Below are 16,457 nucleotides of genomic sequence, written 5' to 3' on the forward strand. Positions count from 1 at the left end.
AGTATTGTTTCATGGATAGACATTGGTTCGAAACCCAGCTCAGCCACTGGTGGAATTTGAATTTGATGAATAAAATCTGGAATACAACGCTGGTCTCAGTGACAGCGACCGTGAAGCCATTGTCAGCTGTCGGAAAACCCATCTGGTTGACCAATGGGAAGGAAGCCTGCTGTCCTTACCCGGCCTGGCCTACATGTGACACCAGACCCACAGCCAAGTGGATGATTCCTAAATGCCCTCCTCAAGAGTACAGTACGAAGTCTTACAACACCAGGTTAAAGTCCAATAGGTTTGTTTCGAATCACTAGCTTTGAGAGCACAGCTCCTTCCTCAGGTGAATGAAGAGGTTGTTTCCAGAAACATTTATACAGACAAAGTCAATGATGCAAGACGATATTTTGAATGCGAGTCTTTGCAGGTAATTAAGTCTTTACAGGTCCATACGGAGTGACTGGAGAGAGAGATAATCACAGGTTAAAGAGGTGTGAATTGTCTCAAGTCTGGACAGTTGGTAGGATTTCGCAAGCCCAGGCCAGATGGTGGGGGGGTGAATGTAATGCGACGTGAATCCAAGGTCCCGGAAGAGGCCGTACTCATGTGTGCGGAACTTGGCTGTAAGTTTCTGCTCGGCGATTCTGCGTTGTCGCGCGTCCTGAAGGCCGCCTTGGAGAACGCTTACCCGGAGATCAGAGGCTGAATGCCCTTGACTGCTGAAGTGTTCCCCGCCTGGAAGGGAACATTCCTGCCTGGCCATGGTCGCGCGAGGGCAATTCGGGATTAACAACAAACGCAGGCCCAACCGGCGGCGCCCACATCCCCATCATGACTAAAAACACTCCCCTTTAAAACTGGAGGCTATAGTTCTTCATTTCCAACGAGCCAATTGGCTGCCTCAGTTGGATACGAGTGTGTTAAGAAAGCTGAAAAGTTGCCCTCCGAGCGCAATTTACCATTTGACTGTCACAGTGAATTTGTTTTAATGAGATCTGTCAGTCACAATCTGGCTCAAGCTTTCTTTGGATCTAATGCAGAATGACAGTCGCTGGTATTGCAGCCAATTTAATTATTAATCCTGCGACTGAAACTAAATTAAAACAGCGTTTAAACATCTTTCTGCCGAATTGAGGACTTTATTAATAAGGTCCTGGCAGCAAAGGGCTCCGTAAGCAAACTTTCCAATCTCGGGCGCTGCTAGTAGCTGTCGGGTGTCAAGGAGATGTGTTAGGCATTGCTAAAACGGGTTCACAGAAGCAATGGTGCTGATTACGTTGACAGTGTCAGAAACGCTGATTTTTTTTGGCATGTTATGCTCTGTTACAGGGGGGAAGGATGGGTGGAGGGGGCGCCGGGGGCGGGGGGGGGGGGGGGGGGGGGGGGCGGGGGGGGGGGCGTTGTCTTGTGTCCCTAACTCTGAGATGCAAGCTTTGGGTCCAAGTCTCACTATTTCACTTGACAGGCCCCGGGGGGGGGGGGGGGGGGGGGGGGGGGGGCGGGGGGCAGGCCCGGGAGGGGCATTCATATTGTGGCCAATCAGGTCGATTACCAGCCAGTAAGTCCTTCCGCTAGATTCTGGACGGGATTCTAGACGGGTTTCTAGACGGCAGCGCATTGTCCTGCCCGCGGATTTCCCAGCACCGTGGGGTGGCTTCAATGGTAAATCCCATTGGCAAGCGGCGGGAAGAGAGAGTCCCGCCAACAACGAACAGCGCACCAGCAAGAAACATGCGGCTGGCAGGCGATAAGAGAGTGGGCGAGAATCTCTGTTTGGGATACTGTTCTCCCGCCGGAGGAGAATTGCTACAGATTTATGTACACCACCCCCCCCCCCCACCCCCCCCTACAAACCCCCGCCCCGGGACTGCAAACCAGGAAGCAACTCATTATTCCTCGGCATGCAAATTTATGCAAACATCAACTACATCAAAGAAAGGTATGTGCATTTCAGTCACGTGCTTGAGGTATTGGAATGCACTTAATGATTGGAATGCAGGACAGCACGGTGGCGCTAGTGATTAGCACTGTTGCCTCACGGCGCCGAGGTCCCAGGTTCAATCCCGGCTCTGGGTCACTGTCCGTGTGGAGTTTGCACATTCTCCCCGTGTTTGCGTGGGTTTCGCCCCCACAACCCAAAAGGATGAGCAGGCTAGCTGGATTGGCCACGCTAAGTTGCCCCTTAATTGGAAAAAATTAATTGGATGTGCTAAATCTATTTTAAAAAATTTAAAATTGATTGGGATGCACTTCCCTCTCTTTGATGTGGTTAATGTTTGCAAACATTGGGGCCGTGATTCTCCGCCACCGTGATTCTCCGTTTTGTCGGCGCCCGGGGGTTTCCCGACGGTGTGGGGCTGCCCCACAATGGAATACACCATTGGCCGGCTGGCGTAACGGAGAATTCCGCCAGCCGTTCGCGGCAGAAATGTAGTGTGGCGGGGCAGAGAATCCCACCCAGGGTTTTCAGCACTTTGAGTCACTCACCCATGAAGGGAGATGAATGAATCAAGGCTGCAGAGAAGCTGTCAATCACAGCCCACTACTAGAAACGAATGGCTTGTAGCCCCAGGATCTGAACGCAGGTGGTTGTGAATCCAAGCCGGAGCACTTCCTGGTCAGTCAGACTGCAAGGACACTGCAATTCCGTGCGCAGTGTAATCGTGGACCAATCCAATGGAAACCCATGTTCGCCACCGCTCTCTCAGGACGTGGTTTCTGGAGGAGGATGAGGAAGAGAGGTCTTTGTTCCTTGAAAATGGCTCTGATTTGTTGGGGGCGGGGGTGGGTTCTAAACCAGTTTTAGGGTCGGAGCCAGGGTCAGGGTTGGGGTCGGGGAGGGTAAGCTGGAAATCCCACGTGAGTCCCAATACGCAGCCTACACCCGTGGGGATTCCCATTCCAATTGTACCCCACCAATGAAGTAATGTGAACAGGAATGAAGACGTTGAATGTTGGGGCAGTGCCAGAGGGTAGGTGCTAGAGGGTAGGTACCAGAGGGTAGGTGCCAGAGGGCAGGTGCCAGAGGGTAGGTGCCAGAGGGTAGGTGCCAGGGGCAGTGTCTGGGGGATGTTACTTGGAGGAGGGTAGGAGTGTTGCATGTTGGGTGTTCCATGGGGGGTTAGTTCTATTGTGTGTGGGAGGACTGTTCCATGGGGGAGGGGGGGTGCGTGTGGGGTGTTCCATTGGGGTTGCCTTTGGCGGGAATGGGAAGCCTGGAAAATTCAGCTCAGTGACTATATTATGGGCTGGATTCTCTGATCCCTCAGCCCCAGCGTGCTGTTCGTTAGCGGTGGGACTCTCTCTTCCTGCCACATGTCAATGGAATTTCCCATTGAAACCACCCCTACACCTCCGGGGAATCCGGAGGTGGGGATGCATTGCCGACGGGAACAGAGTATCTCAACGTCCGGAGAATTCCAGCCCAAGTTTATGGTCACTGTTTCCGTCCAGCCTATAATTGAAAACATCTTTACATTTATCGAAGTTTCCCATGACTGACTATCTTATATTTTCAGAAGAGAGACACATGTTGTACTACTTACACAACAGGGTAAAAGGATGCTGTCAATTATGATTGGTGTTGCCATGGAAAAAGTAACAAAGCACTATAGGCTCACCAAGCTCCTGGATAATTCAAAAAGGCGCAAGGTTTGAACATGTTCCTTTTGTATGCATTTGTTTCCATGGCAATTTCTTCCTTTTGTAAAATAAATTTAGAGTACCCAATTCATTTTTTTTCCAATTAAGAGGCAATTTAGCGTGGCCAGTCCACCTACCCTGCACATCTTTGGGTTGTGGAGGCGAAACCCACACAAACACGGGGACAATGTGCAAACTCCACACTGACAGTGACCCAGAGCCAGGATCGAACCTGGGACCTCGGCGCCGGGAGGCAGCAGTGCTATCCACTGCGCCACCATGCTGCCCCTCCATGGCAATTTATCGGGCAATTGAAGTGGACTTTCCAACCTGCCAGCACCCGTTTCCTGCTACAGTACAAAGGGCTGGTTTAGCACAGGGCTAATTCGCTGGCTTTGAAAGCAGACCAAGGCAGGCCAGCAGCACGGTTCAATTCCCATACCAGCCTCCCCGAACAGGCGCCGGAATGTGGCTACTAGGGGCTTTTCACAGTAACTTCATTTGAAGCCTACTTGTGACAATAAGCGATTTTCATTTCATTGTTGTGAGTGTTTGAAATTTGGCATTCTTGCATTTGTCCAGATGAATGCAGGGTGAAAAGCTTCGCCAACATGTCTTTTTTCATGTTCTGTTACTCCCAGGCCACAGTCATATTCATAGCCTGGGGTTTTGGTCTCTTAGGCAAGGGGAAACACCCCCCTCCATTAAAGACCTTCAACAGCTTGAAGATGTCTATTAGGCCATTCTGTCAGAATAATCAGAATACCTGAAACTGAACTTTCTCGTGGGAATGTTCTCCAGGAATGTTCCATGACTATTGCATAGTGATTATCCATCCCAGTTAAACGTTCTGTCGGTTAACGCTGGCTCCCCTCCATTGAATTAACCATAGAATTCCTACAGTGCAAAAACGAGACTGTCTGCGACCACGTAACCCCACCTAACCTGCACATCTTTGGACTGTGGGAGGAAGCCGGAGTACCCGGAGGAAACCCACGCACACACGGGGAGAACGTGCAGACTCCACACACAGTTAACCAATGCCAGAATTGGACTCTGGGTCCCTGGCACTGTGAGGCAGCAGTCCTAACCGCTGTGCCACCGTGCAGACCTAACAGCTCAACAAACGGGCAGTTGTTCGAGTGCAGTTCTTGTGATATTATAGCAGTTTAGCTACAATCAGGTTAGGAGGCGAGTGGGGGTGGGGGGTGGGGGGGGGGGGGGGTGGGGTGGGGTGGGGGGGAGTTAGTTAAGGGTGAACGGGACCAGTCAGGGTAAGGACAGCAGAATTCGGAGCTCGAGCTTGCGTAAGGGGAAGAGTAAGAATTTGTCGGAACATAGAAAATGTTTTCTCAGTGAAATCTCACAAGAAGCTTTGAGGTGATGACCACGTAATCTGTTTCAGAGATGGACGGGGGAGGCGGGGCAGGGGGGGGGCGCGGTGGGGGGAGAGGGGTGTCGGTGGACGGGGACAGTGGGCCAGGTGATGACAACTCTCAGGGAAATATCCGAGTTAGCAATGGGAGTCTGCGCCCCCATTGAGGGAGAGTTAAAATCCCTACAGTACAGAAGGGGACCACTCAGCCTATCGAATCGGCACTGCCCACGCTGAAATGGCCCCCCCCCCCCCCCCGCTCAGGGCTACCTTCCCGCCCTATCCCTGCAACGTAACCGTCTCATCCCTGGATAATAAGGGGCAAGTTAACACGGCCAATCCAACCAAACTGCACATCTTTGGACCGTGGGGGGAAACCAGAGCACCCGGTTGTTCCTAGCCACCCCCCCCCCCCCCCCACCCCTCCCTCCCCCCACTCCCCGAGTCCTACCCCAGGAATTACACCAATATGGAGGCCAAGACAAGGTCAGCAACAATTCCTCCCTGGTTTGAAGGTGTCCTTTTTGCAATACGATTCCTCTGCATCCACTCTGCAGAATAGAAAGCGGATCAGATACCAGGCTTATCTGGGACAACTTGGCTCTCTGTCTAGGCTGCACCTCTTGCTTGATTATTTAATGTCCTTTGAGGCGAGAGAGACTGCCGATTAGAGGAATGATATTTTCCACAGGAATTTGTGCGTGCCTCTTAAAGTGAGGATCAGTCTTATTCGCTGACAGATATACATTGTGATGAGATAAGTACATTCTGTCAGAGGACTGTCAAGCCAGTCAATTATTGGGCGTTTTGTTAAATAAGGTGTCACGTCGAACTCTCACCAAAGGGAGGTGGCCGGATTTAGCTGCCCGCCCAGCGTTCCTCCAAAGGCTCAGAATAAACCTGTTTTGGCCACAAGGGGATTGTGGAGGGGAGGGCGATTTTTCACCCCCGTTTGCGGTGGGTGCGAATGGCAGGGGGGACGGAGAATCTAGGGGGGGTCGGGCTCCCAAAACGAATTTCACGCCAGGGATTTTTCCCCCCTCGACTGTCCCCGCTCCCTCCGGGATGTAATGGGATTCTCGCCATTAAGATACATTTAAATATCATTAGCGGCTTCCCAGGGTATTATTCCCCCAAAATTAGGGGCTGGATTTTCCTCTGGCGGGATTCTCCGTCGCGCCGGCAGAGCACCCATACCCGAGGTTGCCCGAAGGCGTGGGGCTACCCACAATGGGAAACCCTTGGTCGGCAATGCCCACATCCCATGAATGATTCTTTTGAAAACCCACTCACTCAATCACTCACTCACTCACTCACTCACTCACTCCCACCCACTCAGTCACTCAGTCATCTTCTCACTCACTCACTCACTCCCACCCACTCAGTCACTCAGTCATCTTCTCACTCACTCACTCACTGCCACCCACTCATTCAGTCACTCAGTCATCTTCTCACTCACTCACTCACTCTCTCACTACCACCCACTCACTCACTGCCACCCACTCAGTCACTCAGTCATCTTCTCACTAACTCACTCACTCACTACCACTCATTCAGTCACTCAGTCATCTTCTCACTCACTCACTCACTCAGTCACTCACTCAATCACTCAGTCATCTCCTCACTCACTCAATTATCTCCTCACTCACTCACCCACCCACCCGCCCACTCAATCACTCAGTCATCTTCTCACTCACTCACTCACTACCACCCACTCAGTCACTCAATCATCTCCTCATTCACTCGCTCACTCACTCACTCAGTCATCTACTCACTCACTCAATCACCCACTCACTCACACACTCACCCACTCACTCACCCACTTAATCATCCACTCACTCACTCACTCAGTCATCTACTCACTCACTCAATCATCCACACACTCACTCACTCACCCACTCAATCATTCACTCACTCATTCGCCTACATACTCAGTCACTCAATCATCTGCTCACTCAGTCACTAATCCACACTCACTCATTCCCACAATCACTCACTCACTCACTCATTCACCCACTTAATCACTCACTCTCTCATTCACTCAGTCGCTCACTCACCCACTCAATCATCTACTTCCTCACTCTAATCCACACTCACTCACTCACTCACCCACTCAGTCACCCACTTAATCATCCACTCACTCAGTCATCTACTCACTCACTCACCCACTCATTCATCCACTCAATCACTCACTCATCTATTAACTAACCTACATTCATTCATTAAAAGACCCCAGACCTTAAAAAAAAGTACCTGAATACGGCAGCTGTTGCTGTAAAAAGGAGGCGAGTTCTCTCCGTCTCCGCCCCTCCTGCCCTCGCACTTGACTTACCCCAAAGAGGCTGCGCTGGCCCATCCCTGCTTCAGCCGGGATCGTAAAACCTCACTGAAATGGGCAGTTCCCTCGTGGGGCTGAACTATTCCGCGGGCATTGCGTCTGAGCGGAAGATCTGTGTTCTTAATTTGCAGTTTCACTGAGGTATTAAGCTGTTCCTCCCTTCCTTTCTCTTTGATGACTCTCCATGTTACTCTCGCTGCCCATTCGTCGAAAGGAGTGAGTGTAGCTTTGAGCGATCGCTGGGCAAGGAGCCTTCTCAATCTACCTCATCCAGCATGATACATGAAGTTCATCCTTCGCAGGGCACCTAAGTGAATGCATTTGAGTTATTATCTGAATGGAACCTCGTCAGAAAACAAATCTACTTTTGGGCCTAATAATCTTGAGAGGAAATAAGATGGGAAAGTGATACTTAATCAGCCGGCTTAACAAATAGAAATTTAATCAGACACTCTGACTAGAGGTTTAAATTGCAGAGGCTGAACTGTGTATCATCCTGTGTTACACGCCAATAAATCTTTGCTTCATTACGACAGCGTTGCATAAATTGGATGTTCGATAAACGATTGTCCGGGTTCATTAAGTGTGAATTAAGTCCCTGTGGGTGAAAGGTGTTAGAGACTGATTGAAGAAGCGCGGCGTCCCAGGTAGCTCGTTTGGAGACGGGTGAAAATGTAATATTTAAACGGTTGCTTTTTAACGAGAGCAATTTTCCAAGTCCAAATTCTCACAAAATCCGTTTGCTTCCTCGGGCGGCGCACAAATAAATCCACTAAATGTCACTAAAAGTGTATGTATCATAAAAAGACAAAAGGAAATCATTTACATGTCTCGAGTTTTTCATGACCCCCAGCTTGTACCTTCAGAGCCCTGGAGCGAGGCAGGCCGCCAAGGCTACTTGGGCAGCACATTCCAAACCCGTGACCTCTATGGCCTCGAAGGACAAAAAAAACACCACCAGCCGCTCCAAGCCACTCACCATCCTGACTTGGGAATTACATCGCCGTTCCTTCACTGTCGCTGGGTTAATTCCCTGGAAACGGACCTGTACAATGTTCAAGAAGGAGATTTACTACCACCTCCTCAAGCGCAATGAAGGAAGATACAGCCCTGGAATTGTTACAGAGTCACTTCCATTCAGACGCTCCTGTTTGACCAGCAATTTTGAAAACTGGCTCCAGGGGGCTGTACGGAAGGGCTTGGGTGGCACGATGGCACAGCGGTCAGCACTGCTGCCTCACAGCGCCAGGGAGCCGCGTTCGATTCCAGCCTCGGGCGATCGCCCGTGTGGAGTTCTCCCCGAGTCCGCGTGGGTTTCCTCCGGGTGCTCCGGTTTCCTCCCACAGTCCAAAAATGTGCAGATTAGGTGGATTGTCCACGATAAATCGTCCATCAGTGTCCAAAGGATGTAGATTGGATGGGCTGGCTGTGCTAAAGTGCCCCTCAGTGTCCAAAAAGGTTAGGTGGGGTTACGGGGATAAGGCGGGGGATGGGCCTAGGTATGGTGCTCTTTCAGAGGGTCGGTGCAGACTCAATGGGTCGAATGGCCTCCTTCTGCACTGTAGGGATTCTGTGAAGGAGAAGAAGATCGCGCCTTCGCCTCATTAGTAAAATTAGTCTGAGAATTTAGATTGGATGCATTGAAAATGATTTTCACTGAGAAAGGATCATCTTTAGAAATCTTTTGTACTTCACAAAAGCCCTGACCTAACCAGCCGAGATTTGCCACCATTGCATTCCTACATTGGTATCTTATTTTCAGCTGGGCTGTTGCTGAATTTAATTTATTGTGAAGCATCAACATGCTCTGTCTGGGGGCGGGATTTTCCGGTTGGACCTTTAAATTGTCTGCCAAATTCACGATCCCGAACGCAACAATTCCCGAGGCGGGCGGGGCCGGAAGGTTTGAGCCACATGCATGTGTCAGTAGTTTGCACTCTTCATCCTCAGCCGGAATGTTCTAGGGTCCAGTCCTGCAGCGCCAGAGCGAGGCTGACACAGGCGTGTGGTACTGCGGGAGTGCTGCATGGTTGGAGGCCAATCTGAGGCTCTGTCCGGCCCCTCAGGCGGAATTCCCCCATCCTGGCTAGAAGTCCCGTGGCGGCAACTGGGCGCTTTGCGTCGTATTCCGTGGCGGGGCAGGTCTGATGGCACGCCATCCGCCATCCTATCCAGGCGCCATTTTGAAAAGGCGGCCAACATCACTGATCCACCATTGGAGAAAGAAGGTGGATCTGTGTCCGGGACCGCCCTGAGGCTGGAAGGTGGACCTCCCAAGAGAGGAAACGGAACTCCAAGACGGGTATCCCGATCCATGCCGGCGTACAACCGATTTTCGGGCTGAATTCCTCTCCCCCACTGAACCGCTGACGGCGGCTTTTCACAGAGGAGCTTCTTACATTAATGACAACCTTTCATTCGGCTGTACAGCACGTTGGGACGTCCAGTGATCGTGAAAGGTGCTATATAAATGCACATCCTCCTTTCTTTTATGGCGGCAATATATTCAGGATGCGGCCTTTGGATTGGTTGAGAAGCCTTGGAGTCAGTGCTGAGCCAATCGAAATACAGGCTTCTTTGCAGCTTCAAAATGGCCGACCAAATCAACGCAGCTCACTAACGACTCGGAAGGGGGAAAAAACTGTTTTTTCATTCTGGGTTGGGTCTACGGCTTCGGAGGACAAAAGTTATAGGCCAAGATTTTCCATTCTCTCCATCCAAGCCCCAACCCCCTTGTTTGCAGTGGAGGCAGCGCGCCATTGGCTGTCGACAGGATCTTCCAGTTCCTCCGAAGTCAATGCCGCTTTGCTTGGCTGGTCCACTCTCTCGCCAGGGAGCTTTGCCGCCTGTTGGGGGAGGGGGGGGGGTGCTCTCCTAAGGCGGGATCTAAGGGCTGGAGAATACTAAACCTAACCTAACCCAGGTGGCACTGTGGTTAGCACTGCTGCCTCACGCCGCCAACGACCCGGGTTCGATTCCGGCCTCGGGTGACTGTCTGTGCGGAGTCTGCACGTTCTCCCCGTGCCTGCGTGTCCGGGTGCTCCGGTTTCCTCCCACGGTCCAAAGATGTGCAGCTTAGGTGGATTAGCCGTGATAAAATTGCCCCTGAGTGTCGAGGGATGTGCAGGTTAGGTAAGGTTACGGGGATAGGATGGGGGAGCGGGCCTAGGTAGGGTAAGCCCTTTCAGAGGGTTGGTGCAGACTCGATGGGCCAACTGGCCTCTTTCAGCATTTAAAAAAAATGTTTTTATTCTCCATTTTCACATTTTCCTTCAGAATTTACACCCCCCCCCCCACAGACAGTAAACGGTAACAAATACAAAATCAATCCCCTTAACAATACCAACGGTCCCATCCTCCCACCACCCCAAACAACGGCCTACCTGTCAATATATGCATCCAATAAAACAAACCCTCCCACGGTGGCAACAAATAAACAAAGGAGAAAAAGAAAAAGGAGTCCGGGACCGCCCATGGTCACCATTAACCTATAGAGTCCCCCCCCCCCACCCCACTCAACGTCATCCAACCTCTGAAAGAGTACCGTACATGATACCCAAGAGTTGTAAACACCGCGCCCCCCCCCCCCCCCCTCTCCAACTCCTCCCGTCCACTGCCTCTTGGAAAACTCCTTCCCCCTCGGTTTCTTCCCCTCAACTTTCCACCCCGGCTAGACCACTCGGACCCTGTTCTGCCAGGCTCCGATGGCCGCAGCCCCTCCCCCCACCTCACTCCTGTTCACTGGCCGGCTTAAACCGGCCAGCGTGGAGGCCCCCGTCCGGGTCCCTTTCCCCCTTGACCGGCCCTAGGAAAGCCCAGAAATCCCCTTTTTAGCACACAGACCCCGCATATCCACCTACACCCCAAAGAGCCGTCATTTCGAGTGAAAGTCCCATCACTTCCCTTGTCCAAATATATACAACATTGGCTCCTTTAGCCCCTACACCCGCGCGCAGTGAAACAAAAAAATGAAGAAAATACAGTCATGAGGTTACATCGGCACATGGCCATTTCTCAATTTCTCAGTTCTGCCACAATCCTTCTGCCTTCGCAAACTCCTCCGCTGCTTCCGCCGTTCCAAAATAAAAGTCCCTGAGCTTGTAAGTCACCCTCAGCTTCACTGGATATACAATGCCGCACTGCACCTTGCTAATGTACAGTGCCCTCTTCACCCGGTTGAAGGCAGCCCGCCTCCTCGCCAGCTCCACCGTAAAGTCCTGGTATACACGTATACCAGCTCCAGCCCACTGCACCACCCGCTTCTGCTTGGCCCAGCACAGGACCTTCTCCTTCACACTGTACCTACGGAAGCACAGAGTCACTACCCTTGGCGGCTCACTCGCCTTTGGTACAGGCCTCCACGACCGATGAGCCCGATCCAGTTCATATCGGGAGGGATCCTCCCCCTCCCCCAATAGTTTCACCAGCATCGTGGCAAAATACTCAGTCGGCCTCGGTCCTTCAACTCCTTCGGGCAGCCCCACAATCCTCAAATTCTGTCGCCTGGATCTGTTTTCCAGATCTTCCATTTTTCCTCGTAGATCCTTGTTAATCTCCATCACCTTCCGCATCTCCTTCCCCATCGAGGTAAGTTGATCACCGTGCTGCAATAACGTCTCCTCCACTTCCTTCAGCGCCTCCCCTTGCTCCCGCACCTCCGCCACTGCGCTCGCCACTGCCGTCGTCACCGGGGAAATCGCCTCCTCCACCAGCGCACTCAAAACCTCCCTCATCTCCTTCCTCATTGTCTCCATGTATTTTGTAAACTGCCTTTCGAATTCCGCAGCCATCACCTTAGTTATTTCTTCAGCCATAAGCAATGCGGCCTCCATTTTCCTTGGTGACCCCGCGGTGACCTTTCCACTCCCCGACGGATCTTCAGCTGTTTTTTTTACGGCCGTTTTTTTGCTCACTCTCGACATTTTCCTTTACTGCGCCTTCACTGTGCCTCCTCTGTGCCTTCTCCCTGCTTTTGCCGCCTCCGTGGACCCTGGGACCGGGCTTAAAGCCCCGAAAATGCCGTTCCTGAGTGGGAGCCCTGGCTGCCTTCCGCCCGCCGTCACTGGAAGTCGGCCTCTTTCTGCATTGTAGAGGTTCTAAACCTGCCCACCCAGGGAGGCAACCATTTCCTGAGGCATGCCAGCAATCTGTCAGCTCACCGAGAACAGGCCTCAAGATTGAAAATTGAAAATATATAGATAGCACAGTTTTGGATGGAGAGAATAGCAGAGCGATAATAGAAGGAGGGCACAGTTCAAATTAGTTTTCATAGATCATAGAATTTACAGTGCAGAAGGAAGCCATTCGGCCCATCGAGTCTGCACCAGAGCTTGAAAAGAGCACCCTACTCAAGCCCATCTCCACGCTATCCCCGTAACCCCAATTAACCTTTTTGGACACGAAGGGCAATTTAGCATGGCCAATCCACCTAACTCGCACAGCTTTGGACTGTGGGAGGAAACCGGAGCACCCGGAGGAAACCCACGCAGACACGGGGAGAACGTGCAGACTCCGCACAGACAGTGACCCAAGCCGGGAATCGAACCTGGGACCCTGGAGCGGTGAAGCAACTGTGCTAACCACTGTGCCACCGTGCTGCCCTTTTGATCTGCTTATATTCATATTTTATGATTTATATTGGAGTGATGAATTATTTTTCGATATTGGCTTAGATTTTAATATCGCTCTCAGCTTTGTTTCGGCTAGTGTGTGAGCTGAGGGCTTCAAAGGCGAGGCAGTCCAGGAACGTCGTGACTTCCTTCAGATGCGCCGACCATCTGAAGATTAATCGTGATGCGGTTTAAAGAAAAGGTTTTTCCTTGAAATAATTCTTGTTGAAATCTGATGGCATGTCAGGCTGAACAGAGTTCCTGAACTCGGCAGTGTGACAGGACTGAATGGACCGACACACATGATCTGACAAGCTTGCCGAAACATCCTGAATTAATGGCCTCAGCTACGATTGTTAATTTAAGTACTGGCATTGTCAGGTAATCTGGAATATTCATTCTTCAGACAATACATTAAACTCAGATCCTGGCTGCCTGTTTAGTGGGCGTAAAGACATTCTGACATAAATTGCATGCAAGTGAGGCCTCAAACGTCCTCGCCTCCCATTCCGTTTGCCAATAATTGGGATTCAGTATTCAAGCTGAACCACTGAAAGAGTCAATGGGGGTGGGGGTTGGTGGGGGGGGTGGAAACCAGAGCGAGCAGTTGTCAGAATGAGGCATTGCTCTTTAACTCAGAATCCAAATTCAGGAGTGCTGTGCGAAATGAGATCCGACCCACTCGTAGTAATGGGCAACGTGTCCAATGGATCAGAAAGTTGTCAATTTGAAGTTTTTGTTGAGGAAGTGGCAAAGTCTCACTGATGCAGTCCAGGATTCACTTCTGAGGACAGGCCTAAGGCATTATATTAGCAAGGGGAAGCCAGGGGCTTGGCAGAAACTGTGGGCAGCACGTTAGCACAGTGGTTAGCACAGTTGTTGCTTCACAGCTCCAGGGTCCCAGGATCGATTCTCGGCTTGGGTCACTGTCTGTGCGGAGTCTGCACGTTCTCCCCCCGTGCCTGCGTGGGTTTCCTCCGGGTGCTCCCGTTTCCTCCCACGAGTCCCGAAAGAGGTGGGGCTGGATTCTTCGGTCGCTGACGCCGAAATCTCATTCGGCGATCGGCCGGAGGATCAAGGTTCCCAACCAGGTTGGGGGCGGTGCCCCTTTTGCGATGCTCTGCCCCCTCAGAGAGTACGCCGTGCCACGTTGCCTGAGGCCCGCCACCCGACGCTCCGCCCCCGACCGGCCGGGCCCCCGACAGCGTGGCTCTCTCATGGTCTAACCCGTCGGGAACTCGGCATGGCGGTTGTGGACTCAGTCCAGAAGGGGGAGGGCCGATCCGTGGGCAGGTGGGGCACTTCATCAGGGGCTTGGGGCACTGTGGGGCGTGCGAGCCTGCCGAAGGGGGGGGGGGGGCTATTTCACGGGCTGGGTCTGGGAGCGGCCGCCGCCTTGCAGCTGAAACCCCCCCCCACAGGGCCCAGCCTAATGTGTGGTTTTGCATCTAGGCTTTTGGGGCCTGAGTTTGGTGTCGCTTCCAAAATGGGCATCAATTTGATGGGTTCCAGTGCTACCAGGCCTGAAGTTGACAGCGCAGCACCAGCCCGGTTGAAGTGCAGGAGCAGTGGTTAGCGCTGCTGCGTAAGAGCGCCGAGGACCCGGGTTCCAGCCCGGCCCCGGGTCACCGTCCGTCTGGAGTTTGCACATTCTCCACGGGTCTGCGTGGGTCTCACCCCCTACAACCCAAAAAGATGGGCAGGGTAGGTGGATTGGCCACGCCACACTGCCCCTTCATTGAAAGAAAATCGCGGCAAAATTGACACAGTGCGAAGTGGCGGTGCTGAGGGAAGATCAGAAATCCTGGAACGCGAAACTTTAATTAAAATCTGATGAGCTGGTTTTCATTTCAGCCCTTTGAGATTTGATAAAAGCTGTGTGTATTGTAAATAAGATGTATAGATCACAAAAGATATTAAATAATTAAAAGCGATTATCTCAAAGGTCAATGCTATCTTCATCCAGCGCTAACGATCTTATTCATGGTTCGAATGATGATCAGAGGAAGGTGCACACTTTTAGCCCTGACTAAAAGGTGTTTGGTTGACCTAGATTCCCAGCGGAAGTGCGATCCTTCAGGTTTGCCAGGCGAGTATTGTCAGCCAAGTGACAGGTTTTGTTGGCAGTGTAACGCCAGTCACTTACCACGTGGGACCATCGCACCTTCAGCCTCCAGCCTGTACTGTGCACTCCCCTATTCTGTGAATTGTAACATGCCTATCGCCACTCTTCATTTCCTCGAAGCTGCAATGTTCTTCACCTTCCTCCTCCTCCATGTCACATCCTTTATGTTATAATCAGGCACTCGGTTCCGCATTAGTGAGCGGATGTTTGGACGTCTGAGGTATTTTTAAATTTGTTAATTTGATGCGGGCGTCGGTATGTCAGCCAGCACTTATTGCCCATCCCTAATTACCCTTCAGGAGGTGGTGGGGCGCTGCCATCTTGAACCTCTGCAGTCCATGTGGTGTAGGTACACCCGCAGTGCTGTTAGGGAGGGAGTTCCAGGATTTTGACCCAACGACAGTGAAGGAACGGCCAATGTATTTCCAAGTCAGGGTGGTGAGTGGCATGGGGGGGGGGACTTTATGGTTAGCACTGTTGCTTCACAGCTCCAGAGTCTCAGGTTCGATTCCCGGCTTGGGTCACTATCTGTGCGGAGTCTGCACATTTTCCCCCGTGTCTGCGTGGGTTTCCTCCGGGTGCTCCGGTTTCCTCCCACAGTCCAAAGGTGTGCAGGTTAGGTGGATTGGCCATGATAAATTGCCCCTTAGTGTCCAAAAAGGTTAGGTGGGGTTACTGGGTCACGGGGATAAGCTGGAAGTGTGGGCTTAAGTGGGGAGCTCTTTCCAAGGGCCGGTGCAGACTCGATGGGCCGAATGGCCTCCTTCTGCACTGTAAATTCTATGATTCCAGGTGATGGCGCTCTCATGGGTCTATCGCCCTTGTCTGTCCAGGTGGTGGAGATTGTGGGTTGGGAAGGTGCTGTCCCAGGGGCTTTCAATACCCTTTTACGCAACCAGTTTCCGAACAAGATCAATCATTTCCCTTCAGTTCTAGGGTCTTGTACTTGATTCAACAAGCCTTTCTGAGAGAAGCTTTTGGATAAGGAAGAGCTTCTTTACCCAGAGGATGGTGGGAGTTTGGAACTCGCTGCCTGAAAGGGTGGTGGAGGCAGAGACCCTCAGAACATTTCAGAAGTATTTCCGAGGTGGAAGCGCTACCTTTGGATGACTATGTGACACAGTGGCACGGCGGCGCAATGGTTAGCACCGCTGCCTCACAGCGCCAGGGACTCGAGTTCGGTTCCGACCCTGGGTGACTGTCTGTGTGGAGTTTGCACGTTCTCCCCGTGGCTGCGTGGGTTTCCTCCGGGTGCTCCGGTTTCCTCCCGCAGTCCAAAAACGTGCGGGATAGGTGGATTGGCCACGCTACAATGCCCCTGAATGTCAAAATGTCAGATGGGGTTACGGGTTTGCACGGGAGTGGGCCTAGATAGGG

At 51.9% G+C, this 16,457-nt stretch overlaps 1 long non-coding RNA gene across 1 annotated transcript in view; it reads right to left on the minus strand.

The window, feature by feature from the left end:
• The window catches only part of LOC140403738 (uncharacterized), an 80,178-nt gene that overhangs the window by 13,561 nt on the left and 50,160 nt on the right, over positions 1 to 16,457 (minus strand). Inside the window, exon 2 of the long non-coding RNA XR_011938407.1 lies at positions 7,341 to 7,653. This is a non-coding gene — a long non-coding RNA (uncharacterized lncRNA). The remainder of the gene's footprint in view (positions 1 to 7,340; positions 7,654 to 16,457) is intronic.

Source organism: Scyliorhinus torazame, chromosome 29, assembly GCF_047496885.1.
Source record: "Scyliorhinus torazame isolate Kashiwa2021f chromosome 29, sScyTor2.1, whole genome shotgun sequence".
NCBI lineage: Eukaryota > Metazoa > Chordata > Chondrichthyes > Carcharhiniformes > Scyliorhinidae > Scyliorhinus > Scyliorhinus torazame.